At 41.6% G+C, this 22,118-nt stretch overlaps 1 long non-coding RNA gene across 1 annotated transcript in view; it reads left to right on the forward strand.

The window, feature by feature from the left end:
* Nucleotides 1-22,118, forward strand: part of LOC133227755 (uncharacterized) — a 218,930-nt gene continuing 196,812 nt past the window's right edge. The window contains exon 1 of the long non-coding RNA XR_009729928.1: nucleotides 1-1,507. This is a non-coding gene — a long non-coding RNA (uncharacterized LOC133227755). The remainder of the gene's footprint in view (nucleotides 1,508-22,118) is intronic.

Consider the following 22,118-nt stretch of genomic DNA (forward strand, 5'->3'; position numbering starts at 1 on the left):
CCCCCTGCTAGTCTTTAGCTGGATGTTATATAGTCACTAGCAGTCTGTTAATGAAAGAAAGGAATGTCTTAAAATTCAGAATGGCACCAGGCCCCTCACCCGTAAGATGCATTTTGGGATAATCTTGGCACCAAATGGTTTATCCTGGGCCATAAAATGATTAACTTGAATCTTGAAGAAGGGCAGACCACCATACAAATAATTTCATTTACATAGATTAGGGGAACAATATCCATACTGGTTTGTCAAGTAGGTTCTGGGCCAAGAGGCGGAACCGACTTGGAGACAGAGTTCGGGGTAAAGGCATAGTACATTAGCATAGCTTAAGACAAACATTTCCATAAGAAAAAGGCATTGGTTATCTCTAGGCTCAAGAATAGCTAACTTCAGGCGAAACCAGGTGTCATTATGGCAACACAGTATTTTAAGAGAAACCTCCCTTTAAATTTGTATAGAGAAGGAAAAAATATTGCTAGTTTGTTTCCTCCTGCCGCTTAAGAGAGATAAAAATGTCTGACACTTGCAGGCTATTTCCTCCATTTGGAGACCCCTGGCCTTCCTGCCTGTTACCCTCTCAATTTCTTCCACATTTATTAAATGGAGTACTGTAAAAAAAAAGAGCTTTTAATGATTACCTAGGTTTACTTGCTTTCTCTAATTTTAGGAACAACCAGCTCTGGAATAATACAGTTGCAATAGTCAGAAAATCGTTATAGTTTTCACTTTAGGCCTAAATTAAATACAGATAAAATGTAAAAATGAGAATCAATAAGATTTGATAAACAGTTCCTGAAGGTAGGAAGAAGTTATAACGACTCTTGGTTTTCTAACTGAGTGTATAGTGGTGCCAGACATTAAATAAAAGAGAACAACAAGCATGAAAGATTTGGAGTTATTGAGTTTGAGAAGTTTAGCAGATTGAATATCATTCACTTCCTTTTCTCAGCCTCTATGAGAAAACTGCTCTTCTTTGAGCCTTTGATGGTGTTCTTGGGTGCGTGGCTTGCAACTGATAGAATGCAGATGAAAAGGACAGCTGCCCTTTCAAAGCCTAAGCCATAGCAGCATTGTGTATTTGTGCTCAGGGAAGGCACTTCTACCATCTACCATGAAAATAAAAAGCTCTTTCATTCTGGGTCCCAGAACAAAACACATACAGAGCAGATCTGAGCTTAACCCACACTTTGGAGCAGAACTTCCTAGCCAAGCTCATTCTAGATGAGCTGAACGAACTACAATCAATCTGCAGATTCATGAGCGTGAGAATCAATGTTTCTTTACTATTGAATGTGTGGTAGTTTGTTACGTGGCAATAAGACAGAAACAAAAACCCTGAAGGACACACGTGAAAATGCACAGTATGGATCTGGATACGCAGGTCTCAAAATTAAGAGAGGATCACAAAGGAAAAAGAATGGTGTAAGAGAAGAACCAAAGTCAGAACCCTGGGGAACATTGACAAATTGGCCATTTGTCATTTGGACATGCTCAGTTCTGAGTACTGAAGGTATTTTCTGCTGTGATTGTATTATATACTTTAGGTATAAATGTGGATATATATGTATTATGTATTACTGTAAGAATTACCTGTATATTCTGCCCAGCCAGTTACAGCTGTGATATATACACAGACTCTGGATTATTCATATATGATTAAATACCGATCTGTATTTTTCGCCACAAAGTCTGTATTTTTCATTGCTGTGCATGGGCTTTTCTCTAGTTGCAGTGAGCGGGGGCTACTCTCTAGCTGTGGTGTGTGGGCTTCTTAGTGCAGTGGCTTCTCTTGTTGCAGAGCACAGGCTGTAGAACGTGGGCTCAGTAGTTGTGACACAGCATGTGGGATCTTCCTGAATCAGGAAACAAACGTATGTCCCCTGCATCAGCAGGCAGATTCTTAACCACTGGACCACCAGGGAAGTCCCAGGGTTGGTCATCATATTATGATTTTAAAAAGGAAATTGCTCTTGCTTCTATTCATTTTACATCCCAGCTTCTTTGGTTGCCTGAATTTTGCCTCCTTAACAAAACTTCTCTCCAGACTTCCAGGTCAGTTTCCATTAGAAGCCACTCAGTGTGTCAATCTTTGAAACTGATTAGTCAATTTCTCTTTCCTCAATATTCAGTTGAGAAAATTTTGTTTTTTGCTTAGGGCACTGAAGAATCTATTTTCTTCTGCAAAGGTTGGAGGCTCCTGTTTTACTTTAGTGCTCTCTCTTTTCTTCTTCTTTCTCCTCCTCACTCCCTCTCCTCCCCTTTTCTTCTTCCTCTCTCTCCTCAATGAACGCTCCCCCCCTGAACTCCGCCATTCTGCTCCTTTTTGTAGGGACATTTTCTAGTTCCTTGAGGTACTAAGAAGAGGGTTAAGAGCTGTTTTTGCTCTTGCACCTCAAATTCTACAAGTATAAAGGAAAGTTTTTTTGCTTCTTAGTTTTGTTTGTTTGTTTTTAAAAATACTGTTGATAACACAATGTTCATCTTTTAAATGCTTTTAAATGTTCCTGTTAGCTACCAGAATCACAATAGCATCGTTGACCACAAAACATGCTTTCATTCTAATGGGGCCTGGAGCCTCTGCTCTAAGTCTAGGTGGAGACAGACACAGAATTGCATGTAAACAAAAGTTCATGAAGTGCGTTGCAGATGCTCTCCTCCAGCCAACTCTTCAGAGCAACTTCCTGTTCTCATGAGGAACAAACCAGAATGAATTGCTTTATGTAGACAGGATAGGAGAAAGATAGTGTCATTTTCTCATCTGAGATTATGACTTGATACTCATCTACTTAGTTCAGATCTTTAACAGAAAGGGGAAGTTCTGATAAAAAGCTAGTTATGAGGGAAGATGATGCATTTAATTTTAGAAACATTGAATTTCAGAATCTAGTGAGTTTTTGGAACACAGAATCCAGTTTTGAAGTGCGTATCATTAGGCTTTGAACACATGGAGTTTAAGGTTCAGCGAGATTTTCCTATGGAGGTGTCCAACTGTCAGAGCTGACATAGAAGAGGTATCAGGGCCAGAGTTACAGATTTGGTCATTACTTGTATGTTTGAAGCTTTGTGAGGTGATGGGGAAACTCCTGGACTGCCAAAGCAGGGATTGAGGATTGAGCCTTGGGTTATACCCAATTTGGTACATGGAAGGAGAAAGTGAAACCAAGAAAAAAAAAGATGAATAGATATGGTAGGGAGATTGTGACAATATAGCCTTGTGCATGCAAACACCGATAGAATTCTGAGAAGGCATGTGTGCTTATGTAACTAAGCAAGGGCTTGTGTGCCCACAAGGCAGAAAGCCAAACTCTGGTACCAATTATTTGCAGCAAAGCAAGGATTTATTTGCAGGGAGTCAAGCAAAGGAGTGGGAGACAGGACTCAGAGCCATTCAACCTTGGTCTTTCAGTTAGGGATATTGTTAAGGGGAAGAACAGAAAAACTGGGATAAATCATCATCCTGTGACATTTCTTAATCATGTTTTTAGGAGTCAAGAAGTGTCCAGTTTATGATTCTCTAGCCAGGTGGCCCAAGGCTTAGGGGTCTCTGAGCTCATCTTGTCCTGGAAAAGCAACTTTAGTTTGTATATTAATATTGAAATATAACAATAGCAACTTTAGACCATTGACAATATTTACGGACAACTGCAATCTTAATCATCTGATTCTGGTTGATTAGTGGTCAGCACAGAATTGAGGTCAGGGGATAAGAAAGGGAAAAAAGTTCTGGATAGAAAGATGAATCACAACTCAGTAAGAGAACTTGTTTTCAGGAGGACTTGTTTTCAGTTATGATTGTCTGCCACGAGAAAGAGACCAGTAGCACAAAGGCTGAGTAAAAGCCATCTGATTAGGTGATGAGGAGGCACTGGGAACCTTTGAGAGATGATTCAGTGGAGTTGTGTAGACTAGAAAACAGTGTCAGCAATTAGGGGGAGATTCATTGATGAGGAAATGGAGGAGAGGAAGACAGACAACTTTTCAAAAAAATATAGGCAGGAAACAAAAAAGAAAAAGAACTCCAGGATTAAAGTCAGATGTACCTACCCTGGTAGAAAAAACTCCAGGGATCCTCACTGCTCTGACATTGGACTACTTAGGATTTTGTGATATTTATCACCTTTTTAAAAATGTGCAATTTGTTCTATGAAGACCTACAAGAACTCCTAGAACTAACACCAAAAAAAGATGTCCTTTTCATCATAGGGGACTGGAATGCAAAAGTAGGAAGTCAAGAGATACCTGGAGTAACAGGCAAGTTTGGCCTTGGAGTACAAAATGAAGCAGGGCAAAGGCTAATAGAGTTTTGCCAAAAGAATGCACTGGCCATAGAAAACACCCTCTTCCAACAACACAAGAGAAGATTCTACACATGTACATCACCAGATGGTCAATATCAAAATCAGATTGATTTTATTCTTTGCAGCCGAATATGAAGGAGCTCTATACAGTCAGCAAAAACAAGACCAGGAGCTGACTGTGGCTCAGATCATGAACTCCTTATTGCCAAATTCAGAATTAAATTGAAGAAAGTAGGGAAAACCACTAGACCATTCAGGTATGACCTAAATCAAATCCTTATGATTATACAGTGGCAGTGACAAATAGATTCAAGGGATTAGATCTGATAGACAGGGTGCCTGAAGAACTATGGATAGTGGTTCATAACATTGTACAGGAGGTGGTGATCAAAACCATCCCAAAGAAAAAGAAATGCCAAAAGGCAAAATGATTGTCTGAGGAGGCCTTACAAATAGCTGAGAAAAGAAGAGAAGCAAAAAGCAAAGGAAAAAGGAAAGATACACCCATCTGAATACAGAGTTCCAAAGAATAGCAAGGAGAGATGAGAAAGCCTTCCTCAGTGATCAATGCAAAGAAATAGATGGAAACAATAGAATGTGAAAGACTAGAGATCTCTTCAAGAAAATTAGAGATACCAAGGGAACATTTCATGCAAAGATGAGCACAATAAAGGACAAAATGTTATGGACTTAACAGAAGCAGAAAATATCAAGAAGAGGTGGCAACAATACACAGAAAAACTATATAAAAAAGATCTTAATAACCCAGATAACCACAATAGTGTGATCACTCACCTAGACCCAGACATCCTGGAGTGCAAAGTCAAGTGGGCCATCACTACAAACAAAGCTAGTGGAAGTGATGGAATTCCAGCTGAGTTATTTCAAATCCTAAAAAATTATGCTGTTAAAGTGCTACATTCATTATGCCAGCAAATCTGGAAAACTCAGCAGTGGCCACAGGACTGGAAAAGATCAGTTTTCATTCCAATCTCAAAGACAGGCAAGGCCAAAGAATATTCAAATTACCGCACAACTGCACTCATCTCACATGCTAGCAAAGTACTGCTCAAGATTCTCCAAGTCAGGCTTCAACAGTACATGAACCAAGAACTTCCAGATGTTCAAGCTGGATTTAGAAAAGGCAGAGGAACCAGAGATCAAATTGCCAACATCCGTTGGGTCATTGAAAAGGCAAGAAAATTCCAGAAGAACACCTACTTCTGCTTCATTGACTATGCTAAAACCTTTGACTGTGTGGATCACAACAAACTGTGGAAAACTCTAAAGAGATGGAAATATCAGACCATCTTACCTCCCTCCTGAGAAATCTGTATGCAGGTCAAGAAGCAACAGTGAGAATTGGACAGGGAACAATGGACTGGTTCCAAATTGGGAAAGGAAGGAGTACATCAAGACTGTATATTGTCACCTTGCTTGTTTAACTTATATGCAGAGTACATTAAGCAAAATGCTAGACTGGATGAAGCACAAGCTGGAATCAAGATTGCAGGGAGAAATAGCAATAACCTCAGATATGCAGATGACCCACCCTTACAGCAGAAAGCAAAGAGGAACTAAAGACCCTTTTGATGAAGGTGAAAGAAGAGAATGAAAAAGCTAGCTTAAAACTCAACATTCAAAAAATGAAAATCATGGCATCCGGTCCCATCACTTAATGGCAAATAGTTGGGGAAACAATGGAAACAGTGACAGACTTTATATTCTTGGGCTCCAACATCACTGCAGATGGTGACTGCAGCCATGAAGTTAAAAGATGCTTGCTCCTTGGAAGAAAAGCTATGACCAACCTAGATAGCGTATTAAAAAGCAGAGACATTATTTTACCAACAAAGGTCCATCTAGTCAAAGCTATGGTTTTTCCAGTAGTCATGTATGGGTGTGAGAGTTGGACTATAAAAAAAGCTAAGCACTGAAGAGTTGATGCTTTTGACCTGTGCTGTTGGAGAAGACTCTTGAGAGTCTCTTGGATTGCAAGGAGATCCAACCAGTCCATCCTAAAGGAAATCAGTCCTGAATATTCATTGGAAAGACTGATGCTGAACCTGAAGTTCCAATACTTAGGCCACCTGATGTGAAGAACTGGCTCATTTGAAAAGACCCTGATGCTGGGAAAGATTGAAGGCAGGAGCAGAAGGGGACAACAGATGAGATGGTTGGATGGCATCACTGACTCAATGGACATGAGTTTGAGCATGCTCCAGAAGTTGGTGATGGACAGGGAATCCTGGTGTGCTGCAGTCTATGGGGTTGCAAAGAGTTGGACACGACTGAGTGACTGAATTGAACTTAACTGAATTCATTACAATTTCTCTTCGAATTTTAAAGAAATGCTCACTTTGATACCTAATTGTATTTTCCTTGTTTTGTATACTACTTTATATAAGTTTCTTGTTGTCCACACTTGGATCTTCTCCAGCAAGGATGAATGTTCATGTAACAGACTTCTTTGCTCCCATTTCTTGGATCCAAGAACAGTTTTGGTAGACCTGAGTTCTAACTCTTCCAGTGAATGACCAAGCAGATGTGGCAATTAGCTTACCCTGATTCTTGAATTGGTTCTTAATTTGGGCTCCTCTCAGTGCTGACCTTTCTTTCTTTTCCATTAACTACCCAGGAAAACAAACTGCTTTTCAGATTAGCTGCTATTTTTAAAAAATATATTATTTATTTATTTTTGACGGCCCTGGGTCTTCATTGCTCTGGACAGTCTTTCTGCAGCTGCAGTGAGTAGGGGCTACTCTCCACTTCGGGCTTCTCCTTGTGGTGGCTTTTGTGGAGCGCAGGCTCTAGGCGCAGTCTTCAGCAGTTGCAGCACGTGGCCTCAGTGGCGTGCGGGCTCTAGGGCACACGGGCTTCCGTAGTCGGGGCTCTCAGGCTTGGTGGCATGTGGAATCATCCCAGACCATGGATCAGACCCTTGTCTCCTGCGTTGGCAGGTGGGCTCCCATCCACTGTACTGGAAGACCAGACTAGCTGCTATTACTTTGTAAGGTACCTTCATAGGTGGGATTGGATGACTCTTTGAGTTCTTTGTCAACTTGAGGTTCTATATTTGTTTCAAATAGCAGGACTTCAAGGGAAAGAAGGGCAGAACTTGAAGATTCAACTAGCATTTGTGACCCATAGGAGAAGGGGTGGCAGAGAGGGAATGGCATGAGGGAGGTGATGAGCCACTCTGAGGCAGGGTAGGGGGCCAGCATAGGAGGGATTGTCTGGGTGAGGAGTCTGCGGTGGGCGTGGCTGGGTTTGCCGGGGCTGACCGGGGATGCAGGGCGGGACTAATAGGACCAGGGAAGAGTGGAAGTTATGCCTGGAGGAGACCTAGCAGAGAAAGCAGTGCTGAGAGGGGAGGGCAAGGTCAGAGATGAGTGTGGCCACCTCAGAGACACCTCCAGAGCACCCTGCTCACAGGAAGAGCTTGTTTGATCACTGACTCATTGTGTGGCCTGCCCTTCCTGTGCTGCAGTTTCCCCTTCTGTGAGATGAGAAGCACAACAAAAGGCCATGGGGAGGAAAAGCTAAAAAAATAGACCAAGATGCTGGTGGTGGATATGTTCTTCTATGGTTTCTACGGTAATAATTCTAGGCTGAATTTAAAAAGAGAAACCACAAGTTGTGTAAAATACACATTCACTTAGTAGTAAAATGCGTTTCAAATTGATTTTCCTCTTCCAGGGGGCAGTCACTAAAAGAGATAATTCTCTTCGAGAAAACCCCTAGTCAGGGGGTCTCTGGTTTGTCACTGAAACACAGAAACTGAATTTGGCACACACATTTTTGGCCATAAAGAAAGAAATGGCAAACAAATGTTAGTTCTTTTATTCACAATAACATTTATTGAGAACTGACCATGCGCCAATCTGCCAGCATTATAATCGGTAGTGAGATTACAAAAATGGAAAGCATAGATTTAGCCATAAACAAGTATAGAAAGGATGCAACTAATTACAGCCACAGGAGATCGAGGCTCTATTACACAGGCGTGTGCCAGGTTCTCTGAGAGATCAGATGAAGGAGCTAGGGATCCAGGGGACAGAGGTCAGTACAAGTTCTGGAAAGGAGCTGATGGGTGAGCTGGTTCCTGGACATGTTCAGTGAGGAGGTGCAGAGGAAGGGTGGGAGGACATGGGAGGAGAACTTTGCCACTTTGGCATTAAGTCTCAAGCCAGACTATTAGAATAACAGTTCCTTAGAAGCTGACCCCATGTTTGATTCATCTTCATATGTCCCAGGGACTTTTCCCAGACCTTTGTCCCCAGTGGCACCCAATATACATTTGTGTTTGTCCAATTCACTCCTCTGTCTGAAAGGATTCAGTAGCTTTCCATGATGATGGATGAATTCCATTCCCCTCTTCTAGACTCTGAAGCCCTGTGTGATCTGTATCTGTCTTGAACTCCTCTTCCGTTCCCCAGCATGACTCCATGACTCATCATGACTGGCTATTTCTTATCCTCCAGCTTTCCATGTCAACCTTTTTTCCCCAGAGAGGTCTTGCTTTATCAGCTAATCTAAGTAGGTGCCTCATACTTTATCCTGATTGTCTCCGTTTTTGTACCCTATTCCTAAAATACGGCTTCCCAGGTGGCTCAGCGGTGAAGAATCAACCTGCCAATGCAAGAGACACAGATTCAGTCCCTGGGTTGAGAAGAGCCCTGGAGAAGGAAATGACAAACCACTCTAGTATTCTTGACAGAGGAGCCTGGCAGGCTATAGCCCATGGGGTCACAAAGAGTCAGACATGACTGACACATTACATTATATTCCTAAAATATTTTTCAAATAAATGAAATGTTGATGGAAACAAAATGATAATAATAATATAAGCTAAAATTTATTGAATTCTTATTCTATGTTTAGCATTGTGTTTCTTTCTTTTTTCCTTTCTTTACCCTTTTTTGTGCTGCGAACACTAAATCTACTCATTCCAGAGGTAGATACATTATTAAGTACAGTTATCATGCTTCACATTAGATCTCTAGAAATTATTTTCTAATAGAAAGTTTGTGTGTATGTTGGATGCTTACTTCTTTATACACAATTACCTTATCTAGTCCTCATAAAAATCATATAAGGTAAGTACTATTATTATTTCTAATTTATAGAAGAGGAAACGGAAGCTTAGAGAGACCGAACAAACTGACCCAGGAACCACAAGTAATGACAGAGTGACATCTTAGAAATCAGGATGTTTGCTTCAGACTCAAATGTATTAAGGCCTTTAAATACTGCCTCTTGAATGTGTTTGAAAGCTCAAAGTGTTTAGCCAATGATTATCATGTATCTATTTCAGAACAGTTTTGTGTTCTATGAATTTTTAAATGATCAAGGACATTAATCTAGAGCCTTCTACTACAATTCCTATTATCATCTATGGCATCAAATGATCACCCTTGTTTATTAGAAAAAGGGAATATGAGCTGGATTCTCTCATTTCTCTTCCTCAAATTTCTGTTGGCCACAAGTCACGTGATACCAATGGGTTTACTGTGAGTGGGGGGCTCCAAGGCAGTGCATAGGAATATTTCTGTGCATAAAAATTGCCTGGGAATCTTATTTAAATACAGTCTCTGATTCATAGGCTTGAGGTAGGGGCGGTGAGTCTGCATTCTAACAGGCTTCCAGGTGGGCCCATGCAGCTAGCTGGGGGTCACACCATGAGCCACACGTTCTAGGGGTGAATGTAACATAGAATATCTGGGTTTTTCTTCTGTCCCCAACAAGGCAAATGAGTTCTAGTAACTGGCACCCAGACACAGACCTTGGTGGGATAGGTAATCACACTGGAATTTAATCTCCAGGAGATCAGCGTCCTTTCCTTCCTTCTTTAGCATGTTTTCCATTCCTGGCACAGAATTAGAGCTCGATGATTATTGAAGGTAGAGAATTTTTCCTTGCTTGGGTGTCGGTAAGAATTCATCATCTCAATCTTCCATTTCTTTCCTGTTCTGAGGTGAGTGAGTAGAACCCATACTGCAGGAAAGTGAAAGTTCTTTCCTGTACAGTAGTCCACATAAAAAGTGACAGGTGACCTACGTGAGAGAAGGAAAGAGAAAATGAAATCCTAAGACTTGAACTTCTACTTTGATTAACAGTCAAGTCCTTTTTGGGTTTGATGTTCCTCATTCCAGGCAGTATGCAGTAGACAGTTCCCTATTGCTCTGCAGTGGAGGGGGCTGCTGAACACGTTCATCCACTCATTCAGCATATATGTGGAAGCAAAATTCCAGGGACTTGAGATATATTGGTGAACAAAGAAGACCTGTATCCTCACAGAGCTTTTACTGCAGTTGGTGGAGACAAATAGTAAATTAAATAAATATTATATGCTGCTGCTGTAGCTGCTGCTAAGTCGCGTCAGTTGTGTCTGACTGTGCGACCCCATACACAGCAGCCTACCAGGCTCCCCCATCCCTGGGATTCTCCAGGCAAGAACACTGGAGTTGTTTGCCATTTCCCTCTTCAATGTGTGAAAGTGAAAAATGAAAGTGAAGTCAGCCAGTCGTGTCCAACTCTTAGCGACCCTATGGACTGCAGCCCACCAGGGTCCTCCCTCCATGGGATTTCCCAGGCAAGAGTACTGGAGTGGGGTGCCATTGCCTTCTCCAATATTATATGCTATAAGGTTATAATAGCTCAGGAAAAATGAGATGTATAACGAGGTAGGGGAACTATGGAGTATGAGTGGAAGCATGTTATAATATTAAATAACATGGTCACAGTAAGTCTCATTGGAAAAGTGATATTTGGGGAGAGACTTGACAGGAGTAAGGGAGGAAAACAGGCAGATTTCCAGGGCAAGCATGTTGCCAGGCAGAGGTGACAACTGGTGTACAGGACCTGGGCCAGTAGAGTGGCTGCAATATTCCAAGGAGAGCAATGAGGTCAGTGTGTCTCAGTTCAGTTCAGTTCAGTTCAGTCACTCAGTTATATCTAACTCTTTGCAACCCATGCACTGCAGCACGCCAGGCTTCTCTATCACCAACTCCTGGAGCCTACTCACTCAAACTCATATCCATCGTGTCAGTGATGCCATCCAAACATCTCATCCCCTGTCATCCCCTTCTTCTCCGCCTTCAATCTTTCCCAGCATCAAGATCTTTTCCAGTGAGTCAGTTCTTCACATCAGGGGGCCGAAGTATTGGCATTTCAGCTTCAGCATCAGTCCTTCCAATGAATATTTAGGACTGATTTCCTTTAGGATGGACTGGTTGGATCTCCTTGGAGTCCAAGGGACTCTCAAGAGTCTTCACCAAAACCACAGTTAAAAAGCATCAGTTCTTCAGTGCTCAGCTTTCTTTATAGTCCAACTCTCACATCCATACATGACTGCAGGAAAAATCATAGCTTTGACTAGATGGACCTTTGTTGGTAAAGTAATGTCTCTGCTTTTTAATAGACTGTCTAGGTTGGTCATAGCTTTTCTTCCAAGGGACAAGTGTTTTTTAACTTCAAGACTGCAGTCACCATTTGCAGTAATTTTGGAGCCCTCCAAAAATAAAGTCTGTCACTGTTTCCATTGTTTTCTCATTTATTTGCCATGAAGTGATGGGACAGGATGCCATGATCTTAGTTTTCTGAATGTTGAGTTTTAAGCCAACTTTTCCACTCTCCTCTTTCACTTTCATCAAGAAGCTGTTCAGTTCTTCTTTGCTTTCTGCTGTAAGGATTGTGTCATCTGCATATCTGAGGTTATTGCTATTTCTCCCTGCAATCTTGATTCCAGCTTGTGCTTCATCCAGCCTGGCATTTCACGTGATGTACTCTGCATATAAGCTAAATAAGCAGGGTGACAAAATACAGCCTTGACGTACTCCTTTCCTGATTTGGAGCCAGTCTGCTGTTTCATGTCCGGTTCTAACTGCTGTTTATTGACCTGCATACATATTTCTCAGGGGGCTGGTCAGGTGGTCTGGTATTCCCATCTCTTTAAGAATTTTCCACAGTTTGTTGTGATCCACATACTCAAAGGCTTTGGCGTAGTCAATAAAGCAAAATTAGGTGTTTTTCTGGACCTCTCTTGCTTTTTCTATGATCCAATGGATGTTAGCAATATGATCTCTCATTGCACTACCTTTTCTAAATCCAGCTTGAACATCTGGAAGTTCATGGTTCACGTACTGTTGAAGACTGGTGTGGAGAATATTGATCATTACTTTGCTAGTGTGTGAGATGAACAATTGTGCAGTAGTTTGAACATTCTTTGGCATTGTCTTTCTTTTGGATTGTAATGAAAATTGATCTTTTCTAGTCCTGTGACCACTGCTCAGTTTTCCAAATTTGCTGGCATATTTAGTTTAGCACTTTCTCAGCATCATCTTCTAGGATTTGAAATAACTCGGCTGGAATTCCATCACCTCCACTAGCTTTGTTTGTAGTGATGCTTCCTAAGGCCCACTTGACTTTGCATTCCAGGATGTCTGGCTCTAGGTGAGTGATCACACATCATGGTTATCCGGGTCATGAAGATCTTTTTGCACAGTTCTTCTGTGTATTGTTGCCACTTCTTCTTAATACCTTCTGCTTCTGTTAAGTCCATACCATTTCTGTCCTTTATTGAGCCCATCTTTGCATGAAATGTTCCCTTGGTATCTCTAATTTTCTTGAAGAGATCTCTAGTCTTTCCCATTCTGTTGTTTTCCTCTATTTCTTTGCATTCATCACTGAGGAAGGCTTTCTCATCTCTCCTTGCTATTCTTTGGAACTCTGTATTCAGATGGGTGTACCTTTCCTTTTTTCCTTTGCTTTTTGCTTCTCTTCTTTTCTCAGCTATTTGTAAGGCCTCCTCAGACAATCATTTTGCCTTTTGGCATTTCTTTTTCTTTGGGATGGTTTTGATCACCACCTCCTGTACAATGTTATGAACCACTATCCATAGTTCTTCAGGCACTCTGTCTATCAGATCTAATCCCTTGAATCTATTGGTCACTCCCACTGTATAATCATAAGGGATTTGATTTAGGTCATACTTGAATGGTCTAGTGGTTTTCCCTACTTTCTTCAATTTCAGTCTGAATTTGGCAATAAGGAGCTCATGATCTGAGCCACAGTCAGCCTCCTGTCTTGTTTTGTATACTGAGTGAATTAAAGGATGAGGAAAGTCATAAGAAGTGAGGTCAGAGAGGTAAGAAAGTAGATGAAGAATTATTCAGGTAGGTCCTTGTGGGACTCTGTAAACACTTTGGTTTATGTTCTGAGTCAAATAGGGAGTGTTACAGACTTTTAACACTTATGGTGATATGACCTGATTTGCATTTTAAAAGTATCTCTCTGGCTTCAGTGTTGTGAATAGGCTGTGGGTTCAGTTCAGTTAGTCATGTCCGACTCTTTGTGACCCCATGGACTGCAGCATGCCAGGCCTCCTTGTCCTTTACTATCTCCCAAAGCTTGCTCAGACTCATGTCTATTGAGTCGGTGAAGCCATCCAACCATCTCATCTTCTGTTGTCCCCTTCTCCTACCACCCTCAATCTTTCTCAGCATCAGGGTCTTTTCAAATGAGTCAGTTCTTTGCATTAGGTGGCCAAAGTATTGGAGTTTCAGCTTCAGCATCAGTCCTTCCAATGAATATTCAGGACTGATTTCCTTTAGAATGGACTGGTTGGATTTTCTTGCAGTCCAAGGGACTCTTAAGAGTCTTCTCCAACACCACAGTTCAAAAAAGGCTGTGGGTGGACAAGGGCAAAACCAGAGAGACCTATAAAGAAGTATGGCGATAATCCACAATGAAGGAAACTATAAGAAAGGTGAAAAGACAGCCTTCAGAATGGGAGAAAATAATAGCAAACAAAGCAACTGACAAAGAATTAATCTCAAAATATACAAGCAGCTCATGCAGCTCAATACCAGAAAAATAAACAACCTAATCAAAAATTGGGCCAAAGAACTAAACAGGCATTTCTCCAAAGAAGACATACAAATGGCTAACAAACACATGAGAAGATGCTCAATATCACTCATTATCAGAGAAATGCAAATCAAAACCAAAGTGCGGAACCATCTCATACTGGTCAGAATGACTGCTATCAAAAAGTCTACAAACAATAAATGCTGGAGAGGGTGTGGAGAAAAGGGAACCCTCTTACACTGTTGGTGGAAACACATATTTGTACAACCACTATGGAAAACAGTGTGGATATTCCTCAAAAAACTGGAAATAGAACTGCCATACAATCTAGCAATCCCACTGCTGGGCATACACACTGAGGAAACCAGAAGTGAAAGAGACACGTGTACCCCAATGTTCATCGCAGCACTGTTCAAAATAGCCAGGACATGGAAGCAACCTAGATGTCCATTGGCAGACAAATGGATAAGAAAGCTGTGGTACATATACACAATGGAGTATTACTCAGCTATTAAAAAGAAAGAATTTGAATCAGTTCTAATGAGGTGAATGAAACTGGAGCCTATTACACAGAGTGAAGTAAGTCAGAAAGAAAAACACCAATACAGTATATTAACACATATCTATGAATACCTACAAGACCTTTTAGAACTAACACCCAAAAAAGATGTCCTTTTCATTATAGGGGACTGGAATGTAAAAGTAGGAACTCAAGAAACACCTGGGGTAACAGGCAAATTTGGCCTTGGAGTACAGAATGAAGCAGGGCAAAGACTAATGGAGTTTTGCCAAAAGAACACACTGGTCATAGTAAACACCTGCTTCCAACAACACAAGAGAAGACTCTACACATGGACATCACCAGATGGTCAACACCGAAATGAGATTGATTATATTCTTTGCAGCCATAGATGGAGAAGCTCTATACAGTCAGCAAAAACAAGACAGGGAGCTGACTATGGCTCAGATCATGAACTCCTTATTGCCAAATTCAGACTGAAATTGAAGAAAGTAGGGAAAACCACTAGATCATTCAGGTATGAGCTAAATCAAATCCCTTATGATTATACAGTGGGAGTGAGAAATAGATTTAAGGGCCTAGATCTGATAGATAGAGTGCCTGATGAACTATGGACGGATGTTTGTGACATTGTACAGGAGACAGGGATCAAGACCATCCCCATGGAAAAGAAATGCAAAAAAGCAAAATGACTGTCTGGGGAGGCCTTACAAATAGCTGTGAAAAGAAGAGAAGCGAAAGGCAAAGGAGAAAAGGAAAGATATAAGCATCTGAAGAATAGCAAGGACAAATAAGAAAGCCTTCCTCAGTGATCAATGCAAAGAAATAGAGGAAAACAACAGAATGGGAAAGACTAGAGATCTCTTCAAGAAAATTAGAGATACCAAGGGAATATTTCATGCAAAGATGGGCTCAAAAAAGGACAGAAATGGCATGGACCAAACAGAAGCAGAAGATATGAAGAAGAGGTGGCAAGAATACACAGAAGAACTGTATAAAAAATATCTTCATGACCAAGATAATCATGGTGGTGTGATCACTCACCTAGAGCCAGACATCCTGGAATGTGAAGTCAAGTGGGCCTTAGAAAGCATCACTACGAACAAAGCTAGTGGAGGTGATGGAATTCTAGTTTCGCTATTTCAAATCCTGAAGGATGATGCTGTGAAAGTGCTGCACTCAATATGCCAGCAAATTTGGAAAACTCAGCAGTGGCCACAGGACTGGAAAAGGTCAGTTTTCATTCCAATCCCAAAGAAAGGCAATGCCAAAGAATGCTCAAACTACCGCACAACTGTACTCATCTCATACGCTAGTAAAGTAATGCTCAAAATTCTCCAAGCCAGGCTTCAGCAATACATGGACCATGAACTTCCAGATTTCAAGCTGGTATTAGAAAAGGCAGAGGAACCAGAGATCAAATTGCTAACATTCTCTGGATCATTGAGAAAGCAAGAGAGTTCCAGAAAAACATCTATTTCTGCTTTATTGACTATGCCAAAACCTTTGACTGTGTGGATCACAATAAACTGTGGAAAATTCTTAAAGAGATGGGCATACCAGACCACCTGACCTGCCTCTTGAGAAACCTATATGCAGGTCAGGAAGCAACAGTTAGAACTGGACATGGAACAACAGACTGGTTCCAAATAGGAAAAGGAGTATGTCAAGGCTGTATATTGTCACCCTGCTATTTAACTTATATGCAGAGTACATCATGAGAAATGCTGGGCTGGAAGAAGCACAAGCTGGTATCAAGATTGCCGGGAGAAATATCAATAACCTCAGATATGCAGATGAAACCACCCTTATGGCAGAAAGTGAAGAGGAACTAAAAAGCCTCTTGATGAAAGTGAAAGAGGAGAGTGAAAAAGTTGGCTTAAAACTCAACATTCAGAAAACAAAGATCATGGCATCTGGTCCCACCTCTTCAAGGGAAATAGATGGGGAAACAGTGGAAACAGTGTCAGACTTTATTTTTCTGGGCTCCAAAATCACTGCAGATGGTGACTGCAGCCATGAAATTAAAAGACGCTTACTCCTTGGAAGGAAAGTTATGACCAACCTAGATAGCATATTGAAAAGCAGAGACATTACTTTGCCAACAAAGGTCCATCTAGTCAAGGCTATGGTTTTTCCAGTGGTCATGTATGGATATGAGAGTTGGACTGTGAAGAAAGCTGAGCACTGAAGAATTGGTGCTTTTGAACTGTAGTGTTGAAGACTCTTGCAAGTCCCTTGGACTGCAAGAAGATCCAACCAGTCCATTCTAAAGGAAATCAGTCCTGGGTGTTCATTGGAAGGACTGATGCTAAAGCTAAAACTCCAGTACTTTGGCCACCTCATGCGAAGAGTTGACTCATTGGAAAAGACCCTGATGCTGGGAGGTATTGAGGGCAGGAGGAGAAGGGGACAACAGAGGATGAGATGGTTGGATGGCATCACTGACTCAATGGACATGAGTTTGCATAAACTCTGGGAGTTGGTGATGGACAGGAAGGCCTGGTGTGCTGCGATTCATGGGGTTGCAAAGAGTCAGACATGACTGAGTGACTGAACTGAACACATATATATGGAATTTAGAAAGATGGTAACGATGATCCTATATGCGAGATGGCAAAAGAGACACAGATAAGGATATTGGAGTCTGTGGGAGAAGGTGAGGGTAGGATGATTTGAGAGAATAGCGTTGAAACATGTATATTACCATATGTGAAATAGATCACCAGTCCAAGTTTGATGCATGAGACAGGACACTCAAAGCCGGTACACTGGGACAACCCTGAGGGATGGGATGTGGAGGGAAGTGGGAGGGGGGTTCAGGATGGGGGACACATGTATACCCATGGCTGATTCATGTCAATGTATGGCAAAAACCACTACAATATTGTAATTAGCCTCCAATTAAAATAGATAAATTAATTGAAAAAAAGGAGTATGGCAATATCCACGTGACCAGGAATCAGGGCATTGGGAATACAGGGCCTCAAAATGTTTGATCTGAACAGCCAGAGGGAGAGAGTAACAGTAAACTAAGGTGGAAATATCTCAAGGGAAAGATTAAGGGTTCAGGTTTGAGAGGTGATGAAGGATTCTGTTTCTGTTGAATTCCAAGTGTAAATATGAAGTGGGCAGTTGTGGAATTGTGATTCTAGAGTTCAGGAGAGAGGTCTGCTCTGGGTATAGAAATCTGGGAGGCCTGGCATTTAGGAGCTGTTTAAAATTATGACACTGGGTAAGTGACTGTTGACAGAGAAGAACAGAGGACCAAAGGGCTCAATCTTGAGATAGATACTCCAGCATTAAGAGGTTGGGAAGAAGAGAAGGAACCAATAAAGGAGATGGAGAAGGAATGACCCATGATGTAGGAGGAAACTAGAGTTTGGGGTCCTAGAAAGCAGGTGACAAAAAATATATTAAGGAGTAGGAATGACCTACGATGTCAAATGCTTCTGATAGGTCAATTATGGTGAGAGATGTAAATTGCTGAGAACTGATCAAGGGAGCCAGCAAAGTGGGGGTCACTGAGGACTTTGATGAGAGCGGGTATGGTAGGGTTATGAGGACTAATGTCTGGTTGGAATGAGTTTAAGAAAAGAGTAAGAGAAGAACAATTAGAGACTAATACAGGGACTCCCTTGAAGATGTTGATAATAAAGTATAGCATATTATCAAAAGACAGAATCATGTGAGAAAATTTGAGAAAGGAGTATAAATCAATGCCATAAGGCAAGATGAAGAATAGTATGGAAACTGAAAGTTTTTTATTGGCATAAAAATAATAGGTAGTCAAGGTGATGTTCACCTCATTTTACTGAGCTTTCTGTGTGTCATTTCAAACACCAAAATAAAATTTTCTACCCACGCCTCTGCATATCTCTAAGGAGTGTTAAAACACTTTAAAATTTTACATTTGATCAAACGTGACAGAAATGGTATTGGAGGAAAGTTGTTTCTTAGTCTTGTAAATGGAGTAAGTATATGAGAAGATACAGCCAACCCAAGAGGGCTGATTCTGACTGGTGGAGGTCAGCTCCTCAGCCTCTTTCCTTAAACTGTCTTGTTTTTTCAGGACGATGGCACCTTGTTCTTCTCTGCATTCATTTGGAACTGATGTTCAACTGCTGCTGCTGCGGCTGCGTCGCTTCAGTCGTGTCCGACTCTGTGCAACCCCATAGATGGCAGCCAACCAGGCTTCCCGTCCCTGGGATTCTCCAGGCAAGAACACTGGAGTGGGTTGCCATTTCCTTCTCCAATGCATGAAAGTGAAAAGTGAAAGTGAAGTTGCTCAGTCGTGTCCGACTGTAGTGACCCCATGAACTGCAGCCTACCAGGCTCCTCCGCCCATGGGATTTTCTAGGCAAAAGTACTGGAGTGGGGTGCCATTGCCTTCTCTGGATGTTCAACTAGTAACCTTTTATAGATACAGGATTCCAACCGGATTGAATGACAGCTTTCTTTATTATCTGCACTCTAGATTCTTTATTCTTTGTAATGGAGTACATGGGTAGAAATCAGCAATTTAGAGACATGGATTGGTAAAGGGGGGTAGGCTTCAGATTGATTTCTGGTTGTTACAGTGACTTTGGGAGAATTACCTCATTTTATATTTTATTTGTAAAATGAGATGACTGGATTTGATCATCTCCTCATAGTTAACATTTACTTTTAAATATTACCAAATATTACTTTTAAATATTACCATAGTTAACATTTACTTTTACATATTACCACTGTGCTAGATGCTGCATTTTAAGTCTTTAGCTTATAGCCAAGTTGGTAAGACAGAATTTACATATAAAAGGTTAGATGACCACAAAAGGATTGGAACCAAGGCAGTCCCAGGCTTGCTAAAGGCCAAGAAAAAGTAAAAGTTTTAGATCACCCTTGCTCTGAATTACAGGAAGGGGACATCATTATGGGATGAAAAGTAAACAGCCATTTCCAAAGAAGGTATGAGTTAAGAGTTGGACTTACATTCCTTGAAGGATGGACAGGAGTGGACCTGGTGGAGAGACTTGGCCAAAGGCAAGGGGCAGTAACATTCTTGGTGTGCAAGAAGTGATAAGTTGACCCCTCTCTGGCTAAGGCTGAGCAGATGCTTCATGGTTAGGGGAAGGTTTGAGCACAAATTAATGGATGGGGCCAACAAATCCTTTTAAGATCTCCTTTTAGTCAGTGGTTGTGATATTTCCCCTTAATGAAACTTTAATGGCGTCACTAAGAAGAAACATAACTCAGAAATTATTCATCCTGTCAAAGCCAACCATCCCCCATCTCCTCCTTGCTGTAAGTGGAACTTGTAGAGAGAACAGACCCGAGATGGGCAGAGAGAAAGAGAGGGTGGTGCCCTGGGCTGGTAGTCAGGGTCAGAGCCTGTCTGGACTTTTAAGAGAACACTCCTTGGACCTGGGCTGTTTCTTGCAGCCTTCCTTGTGTGTGGAGAGAAAGGTTCTTGTAGGTCAATCCAATGTATAAATGTCCCTCTTCATTAAGGTAGCCGTGGCGTAAGCAATATATGTACCTTCTCTCCACTTTTGTAACTTTGATCCCTTGTGTTAGGAGAAGGGACATAGGAGGAGCTTGCTGGCTCACCCAGCTCAGAGCCACGCAGGGAATTCACAGGGAAAGTGCTTGTGCCCTGGGAGGGTCTGAGGAACAAGTGTGAGTGTGTGTGGGTATCAAAGGAAGGGAACATGGGCACAATGTCCAAAGGAAAACATGCCAAGAGAAGACCTTGGCTCTGCCCCTTCCACAGCCACTTTCCCTGCCTGGATGGCGCTCTTTGTGATTTCTTCATGCCCTTTCCAAGTGCACTTTCAGTGACCCTCCAGGACTTCATTGCAGGAAACTAACCTCTGCTTCTCTAATATACGATGAGCCAGTTGTCAAAAACCAACCTTCCTGTTCCTAACTGTTGCTTCTGCTGGCCTACCTGTCTGAGTTCTCATTCTGAGTGAACAAATGATCCTTTTCTTCCAGAACAAAGGAAAGTGCTTTTGTGTGAACCCTTCCACCCTCCCCCCACCCCCAGTGAAAATGCATTTCCTGGTGTTGTACTGTGGTCTGGTCTGAAGATAGGTTTTGGTTGAGGTTTCAAAAATCCTTGTAACGAACAAGGGCTCTAGGTAGATTGGCTTAGATCAGAGTTGATTTTGGTAACTTCTGTCAACTGCTAGACAATTAGGGGGATTGATGATTCATCTTGACAGCTCTGGTGCTGTTTTTTACCATAATTGCCAGAGATTATACAGATTATTCAGAAAGAGGAAAATAGTGAGTATTGTTTGAGAAATCAATCAGTCAGACATCTTCCTCTGTCTTATAATGCTATGGTTATAGCTATTGGACAATAAAAGATTTTTTTAAATGAATCTTTTCTTTAAATTGAAGAATAATTGACTTACAATATTGTATTAGTTTCAGGTGTGAGGCAAAGTGATTTGGTTATATATACATATATGCATGTATGTATATATGTATATACACATATGTATACATACATATATATTCTTTCTCAGATTCTTTTCCATTATAGGCTATTACAAGATACTGAGTTTAGTTCCCTGTGCTATACAGCAAATTCTTGTTGTTTATCTATTTTATATGTAGTAGTGTGAACAGAGGTTTTTATGTTTGTTTGTTTTTCGTTTGATAGATATCTTCTCCCAGGAAGACAGCTACTCATTTGTGTGCCTCTCATGCACTTCAAAAGAAAGAAAAAAAAGGACAAAAGAAAAGCCCAAACCCAGAACCTGTTTCCCTCCCTGCTGCTACTGCAGCAGTTTCCTCCCTGCTGCTGCTGCTGCTAAGTCGCTTCAGTCGTGTCCGACACTGTGCGGCCCCAGAGACGGCAGCCCACAGGCTCCCCCGTCCCTGGGATTCTCCAGGCAAGAACACTGGAGTGGGTTGCCATTTCCTTCTCCAATGCATGAAAGTGAAAACGGAAAGTGAAGTCGCTCAGTCGTGTCCGACTCTTAGCGACCCCATGGACTGCAGCCTACCAGGCTCCTCCGTCCATGGGATTCTCCAGGCAAGAGTACTGGAGTGGGGTGCCATTGCCTTCTCCGAGTTTCCTCCCTAGCCACTACCAAATTAAAAATCCAATTAGAGACCAAATAACATATACAATAAATAAGGGCACTCCTTTTAGGTGGCTTGGTTAGAGGAATTTTGTAACACTTTAACACAGTTGATGGTTGTTTTTAATCTTTTCCTTCTCAAGGAAAATATAATTCAGGTCACTTGCATGTCCTGTACCTTCTATATAGTGATCAGTAGAGAAGGCGCTGGCACCCCACTCCAGTACTCTTGCCTGGAAAATCCCAAGGGTGGAGGAGCCTGGTAGGCTGCAGTGCATAGGGTCGCTAAGAGTTGGACACGACTGAACGACTTCACTTTCCCTTTTCCCTTTCATGTATTAGAGAAGGAAA

This window comes from Bos javanicus, chromosome 16, assembly GCF_032452875.1.
Source record: "Bos javanicus breed banteng chromosome 16, ARS-OSU_banteng_1.0, whole genome shotgun sequence".
In the NCBI taxonomy this organism is placed as follows: Eukaryota; Metazoa; Chordata; class Mammalia; order Artiodactyla; family Bovidae; genus Bos; species Bos javanicus.